This window comes from Octopus bimaculoides, chromosome 5 (genome assembly GCF_046866305.1).
Source record: "Octopus bimaculoides isolate indiv1 chromosome 5, ASM4686630v1, whole genome shotgun sequence".
Classification (NCBI taxonomy): Eukaryota; Metazoa; Mollusca; class Cephalopoda; order Octopoda; family Octopodidae; genus Octopus; species Octopus bimaculoides.
This window is the reverse complement of record NC_142932.1, coordinates 29,059,237-29,066,736: the sequence shown is the minus strand read 5'-3', so window position 1 is coordinate 29,066,736 and position 7,500 is coordinate 29,059,237.

Below are 7,500 nucleotides of genomic sequence, written 5' to 3'. Positions count from 1 at the left end.
ACCATCTGTATAAATCATAACATTTCTGTTATGATTTCTGATGGAATTCACTTCACTCATGTTGTTGCACAATGAACAGGGCTTACCTCTCTTGTGGCTGTTCTTTAAGGTACAGCTTGCAGATACTCCAATGTTCGTTTTCTTGGAGTCAGATATTGAGGTCAATAATTCTCTTATGTTCTTATTCCGTCGAAAGGCTACAATCGGCGGCTGAGGAAATATCTGATTTTCGTCAAACATTTTCATCAAACATTTTCATCAAACATTTACATGAAACATTTTCGTCTAACATGGAAACAATATTTCGCTACTGCCCCTGCCACTCCCCCCCCCCAATCTTTCAGTCATACTGTAACATCTCTTATCCTTCACTCGCCCTAGGACGCTGGGTGTATCTCGGCAAATGATTGTTACAAACATGCAGATTAAAAGCAAACAGCAACAACAACAACAACAACAATAATAATAATAATATCTCTAATTTAGGAACAAAACTAGCAGTTTTTTTGAGAAGAGAAGATCAGAAGATACCAGTATCTTTCATTTTGGCACTTTTATTGTGTCGATGAACAAAAGCAAAATTGACCATGCCGGGATTGAACGCAGACCGTAAAGAGCCGGAGTAAATACTGCAAAGTATTTTTTCGATGTTCTAACGATCCTATCAATCCATCGTACTTATAATGAGGATGGTGACGACGATGATGATGATGATGGTGATGAGGCCAGCAATTTAGTGGGAGTGGGGGCGGGGGTAAGGGGCGGGGGAAGAGACGATTTCATCAACTCCAGAGTTTGACTAGCACTTAATTTGAACGACCTCGGAAGAATGAAGGACAAAGTTGACCTCAGTGAGATTTGAACACAGAACATAGAGAGTTGCAACAAATAACGCAAAACGTTTCTTGTGACAGTCTAACAATTACGCTTTAACAACAACTACCACAATGGCAATATATACTTATATATATATATGTGTGTATATATGTGTTTGTGTATGTGAGTTTGTCGCGCTCTTCCTTCTCTCTCTCTCTCTCTATATATATATATATATATTTATAAACACACACACACAGTCTCTCTCTCTCTCTCACACACACAGATATGTATAAAACTAGAAATATAAATGCAGTATTTAAACTTAGGCGTATATATAAGTGTGTGCGTATGTTTCTATGATCGTCTGTTTACAAGTATTAACACAATCACAGGAAAGACTACTTTAATACGTTTAGTAGCGGAAAGATATATTTTTTATTGTTCAAGTTGATTCCTTCAGGTTTTCCTCTGAAGAAATATTTAGATGGCATATCAAGTAAGAAAGTTTTAGAAGACATTTGTGGAATTATCATAGGTATTCGGTGCTGTGTTAAGGTTTGTATTGTAAACAACTTTTCGGTCTCATTTGTTTACATCCCGATTCTATTTCATGTTTCAAATTTTCTCGGTAGACTTCGTTCTGTGACAGCATTTAGAGATTATTTCTTTTCTTTTTTTTTATCGACTTGATATTGTATTTCTCTGCAATGCGTAATTAACATTATCACTTTGTACTTAAATAGAAAGTTCGAAACAGTTAAAATCGAAATGGTCAAAGCATCGGTCAATTATTAAACATTTACATAAACCTGCTTTTCTCTCCTTTCAGCTTGATGGTGGTGGACCTAATGTTGAACAAAAAGCTTTTAAGGCTTCCTTCGCAGATCTTTAACTTGTTTCAACCATTGAGCTGTGGCTATGCCGGGGCATCGCCTAGGAGTTTAGTAGAAAGAAATCAATTCCAGGACTTTTAAAGCATGCTATTTATTCTCTCAGTCTCTTTTGCCGAGCCGCTATGTTACGGGGACTTAAACGAACACCGGTTGTCAAGTGATGGTAGGGGACAAACACAAACACACACACACACACTTGAGTTTCCGGTTGTCAAATAATCCACTAACAAGGCGTTGGCCGGCCCATGGCTATATTAGAAGATACCTGCCCAAGGTGCCACGCAGTCGAACTGAACCCGGAACCATGTGGTTGGGAAGAAAACTTCTTAACACGCAGCCACATCTCGACGAGCCTTCAGTTATCATCTATGAAATTTACATACAAAATTTCATTCGGCCCGGAGCAATAGTAAAAGACACTTGCTCAATGTACCGCACAGTGGTATTGAACCCAAGACCTTATTGTTAGGAAGCAAGATTCTCAACCACCCAGCCACGCCAAAACATTTTTCTTCGTTTCCTTTGCTACTTGCTTAAGATGCTATCTTCCAGCCGGTTTGTATATGTGTGTGCAGAGATATATATCAATATTGCTGTTGATAATCTGTCTACAGTGGTTACTGAACTGGCCAACGATAAAAAGAATCCCCATCTTGAAATAACTAAATAATCCCTTCCTGATTCTCTCTACCCCCAACTTAACTAGCTTCCAAATTCTTTTCCTTTCTGCGCCCTCACCCGCACTTCCATCCCGTGAAAATGTACAACGACTATTTGTCTGCCATTTTCTGTAATTTTTCGCTGCTCACACTCTCATAGACTAAGGGCGATGAAAAACTTGGCTCGCTCCCCACCAAGAAAGTATTTGTCCGATATGTCAGAAAGTATTCAAAAAATGGTACACGATATCAAAAAAGTTTACACCTCATTAGTAACATGTGTGTATGTGTGTGTTTGTGTATTTCCCATCATATCATTGGATTAGCTAAGAAAGACAGCATTAAAAGTAATAATGTCGATATAATAATGCATATTAGGTGATCTCTGTTTTTCCTCAACGGCTCCATTTTGGCGAAAATCCGTAATGACACACAACACTAGATGTCGGTATGAACAGCCAAAATGGAGCTGGTGTATGTAAGCTTGGTATATACTGAAAGCAAAACCTAATTTTCTTGACATGAAACCGAATTGCTTTGCATCGTTATAACACACATTAATAATGTACTTAACACCAACTTAAGCATAATTTTCACCAGTCTAAAAAGGCCTGCAAGTAATAAATGTACGGCTCCCGTTCTTTTATTTAGACCTTTAAAAAATCTATTGCAATCTGAAATATTTTAAAGTCTGTATGCAAGTCGATCATGAATGAACGTCAGCTGTTTTCGATACAGGATTGACATATATTAAAAAGTTTCACCTCTAAAAGACTAACAGATGTAAAACAGCTTTATGACTGTAAACGCTCTTAAGTTATTAATCCATGGAAGCAGTTCTATTGTAATTAGAATGAATTACAAAATATGATGTTGTTGTTGTTGTTGTTGGCACTCCTTCGCTTACGACGTCGAGGGTTCCAGTTGATCCGATCAACGGAACAGCCTGCTCGTGAAATTAACGTGCAAGTGGCTGAGCACTCCACAGACACGTGTAACCTTAATGTAGTTTTCGGGGATATTCAGCGTGACACAGTGTGACAAGGCTGACCCTTTGAATTACAGGCACAACAGAAACAGGAAGTAAGAGTGAGAGTGAGAGAAAGTTGTGGTGGGAGAGTACAGCAGGGTTCACCACCATCCCCTGCCGGAGCCTCGTGGAGCTTTAGATGTTTTCGCTCAATAAACACTCACTACGCCCGGTCTGGGAATCGAAACCGCAATCCTGTGACCGCGAGTCCGCTGCCCTAACCACTGGGCCATTGCGCCTCCACACAAAATATGATACGTAAATATGATATCAAAATTGAAAGCTAATGTAGAGAAATATTCTCATTACCTTGTCAATAATATAAACAGAAATTTAATTAAAGAATAGCTAATGCTTCATTAAGTAGGGACACTTTCAAAAAAGTTGCCAGTTGTTACAATAACGCATTACAAAATAAATGTGGATTAAAAGGAGGGAAATGCTTTTTACCCAAGTGTGAGAACTAAGGAAATAAACGTAGAAATACCTTCATGGAAAATATATCCCCGTATATAGTTAAAAGTTTTGTAGCCCTAATAAAAAAGTATTGTCTGGAGTTTACTTAATAAAAATAACATCAAAGTTGGCCCCACGAAAAATTTCAGCAACATATTAACGAAAAAAAAGCAGCATCAAAGGCGCATTAGACGAATGCCTAGGTAACCGAATGAAAAATATTTAAAGAAAGCAATTAGATACGAAGTAAAGGTAACAGTGTTAATGCTAAAATCCAATCCATACATTGATCGTTTAGAAAATGTCTGGATGTATTGATTCTCTAAAAGTAAAAATTGGACATTGATTTTATATTTCAGATCAGTGATGCCAATATTGGGTTTCATAGTTCTGCTTTAATGGAAGGATTTCGATTATATAAAGTGGCAGCTACATGTTAAGGAAACTTGAAGTTTATTTTAGGTGTTCATTGGTCGAGTTTTTATTCCAGTTTCTGGAAAATTAACTAGGTAAGACACTATTCTGTTGAGGGTAGATTTCTGAGAATATCGAAATTTTATCCTTAACAAATTGGTTGCCTGAAGAGTATAGAGTAATGAGTTCTTCACAGAAACACGACAAAAGACATAACGAGGGTTAAAACTGACAATCCATTAACTGGTACTCTTGTACAATAACTCTTTTGCCATTTCCCCTTTCTACAAGGAACGAAGGAGAGAGTCTTAAAGTGGTTTACTGATATGCTAGATATAGCTGTGAAATTCTCTTCAAACCACATCCTACCGTATTAAAAAAAGATGCGTAGGATTTATGAACTCAGCACACGATTTTTGTTTACGATTGCGATTATCAGGCAGGAACTGTCTTAAAGTATTTTGCAGTTGTTTAATATATATTGTACTACCTTGACCTTGATGTCTACGTCTTTTGTACCGAGGAGTTAACTGGATATGGAACACTAAACACTCGGTCATCTATCAAAAACATGCCTCTCCCAACTAGATAGCTGTACCTGGAATGCCTTATTCAAAATAATGAAAATGTGATCAAACATATGCGCAGTAAAGCGAACCACCACATAAAATACAATGATGATGCACCTTCATGTAATAAGTTTAGTTTTAAAATATGCAGTATTCTATCACAATTTAAAAACTGAAAAAAATTCGAAGTAGATCACATCGACATGACAAAGAAGCTCATATTAAAAAATTATGGAAGAAAATTCGAAATTCAACTACATTCAGACATAATATTACTAATGTTATAAAAATAAATACATAAACGAAGCAAACATTTCTACGCACAAAAAGCAATGACATCCACCAAAGAAAAGTCCTTTTGATGAGCATAGCTAAAACATAAAACTGCAAGCGTCAATACATACAATGCAATCAATTGAAAAGCCAAGAAATTAAGAAATTTACAGATTGAAGGAAGTTGCTTAGTCAGACGACAGCCGTACATCACAATGAAAAGCCACAAAACTAACTTCTTAGCAGACATCAAATGCAAATTTATGAATCTAACGGCAGTGAGTTAGAAGGAGTGATAAAAATATCGACAGTTTGAACAACGTGAAGAACAAAAAGGCGAACAAATTCACACAACTCTACCTGTCAAACGGAAAACCCACTTCTAATAAGAGCACTGAACATTGCAAAAAGATTTACCACTATTAGTAATCAATGGATAAGCTTTATCAACACGAGAAAGGTCGTCCTATTTTTAGCATATTACCCAAGTTAAAGAAAGAAAATGAACATCTTCAGACGTAAGCATAGGATGCTGTCGTGGTGTAGTGCAAAGTGTTGCAGTATACGGTACATATATAAAAAAATTAAGGAAATGAATCCATATCTATCCATCCATCCATCCATCCATCTATCTATCTATCTATCTATCTATCTATCTATCTATCTATCTATCTATCTATCTATCTATCCATCTATCTATCTATCTCGCTTTCTCCCCCATTTTATCCACACACACACACACACACACACACACACACACACACACACACACACACACACACACACACACACACACACACAAACACGCACACACAGACACACACACACATGTGTCACACCGCCACACCATTCACCACCATACCACACAACACCACATTACATCACATCACACTACCACGGACACACTAGCACTGACGACTTCCCAGCCCCATACCATCTACCACACACCTACACATACAAACACCCACACGTCAAGATCACCAGCCCTCTTCCAAACGCACATACATGCTCTCTTATACACACGCATGCACAGTTTCGTTTTGGGATCACCACTACTTTATTATCTCCCCTTCTTCGTAGCTCTCCTGTGTGACCCCTCTGTCCCCCCCCCCCCCACAACATCACTTGACAATCGATGCTGGTGTATTTACGTCCCCTTAACTTAGCGGTTCGACAAAATTAACCGATAAAATAAGTGCTAGGCTTACAAAGAATAATTCCTGGGTCGATATGCTCTGCTAAAGGCGGTGCCCCAGCATGGCCGCAGTGAAATGACTGAAATAAGTACAAGTAAAAGATACTTAACCGGTTTCACTGTGTCTGATTTTCACACATGTAAGTTTTGAGCATTATAGATAAACGTCACAATCTGTATCGCTTCATATATATATGTATGTATATATATATATATATATATATATATATATATATATATATATATATATATATATATATATATAAACACATGCACAAGTACCGACATGTACCTATATGCTTACATAGATACACACACACATACACGTCATGCGCATATCATATGATGATTTGCGTAGATTAAATATACTTTGTATTAGGTTAATTATACTTAAGCCAACACAGAATTCTTTTTATATTTTCCTTCTATTTGCTCAGTGAGTTAAGTATTTTATTTATAATAAATCGTTATTTTCTCATTCCTTCTCAGATTTGAGAATTTTTATTCTTATTTTCTGAATTTTCAATTTTTGTTTCATAGATAGATGCTTTATTATTTTCAATTCTCTTAGATACGCAGGTAATAAATTAGAAAGGTGAATGTAATTTATTCTACCGTGTATTTACTTTACTAATGACATTTTAATGACATTTTATAATGACATGTTATTATATACGGTTTAATTTTTCATATTCTGTTCGTTTGCAATTTTATTTTTTCTGTCGACTGAAAGGAAATTGAATTTTTGTTATTAGCATTTATATATTTTGGCAATGGATTGATGGAATCTACAGAGCATCAGACAAAATGTTTTAGCCTATTTAATTACAGCTCTTGATGTTCCGAGCTCAATATCCATCAAAGTCAACAACAATTCTTGATTCTTAATCAAACTATTCAGTATTATAGATCTATTACAGACAATGTTACAGACAGGTTTTGCTTTCGGTACTAAAATTGAATGCTAGAGAACAGCTCGGTTAAGTAATATCACTTGCTCTTCAGAGATGGCAGCTATGGAAAAAATACGAATTATTAGATGACTGTATGTATATATATATATATATATATATATATATAGGGGGAGAATGCACAAAAAAACGACAAAACAATAGACGAAGACAGGTGGTGTAGAAAACAAACAGAAGTATTCATATAACGCTCGGAAAGTGAAAAAGTCTTTAACGTTTCG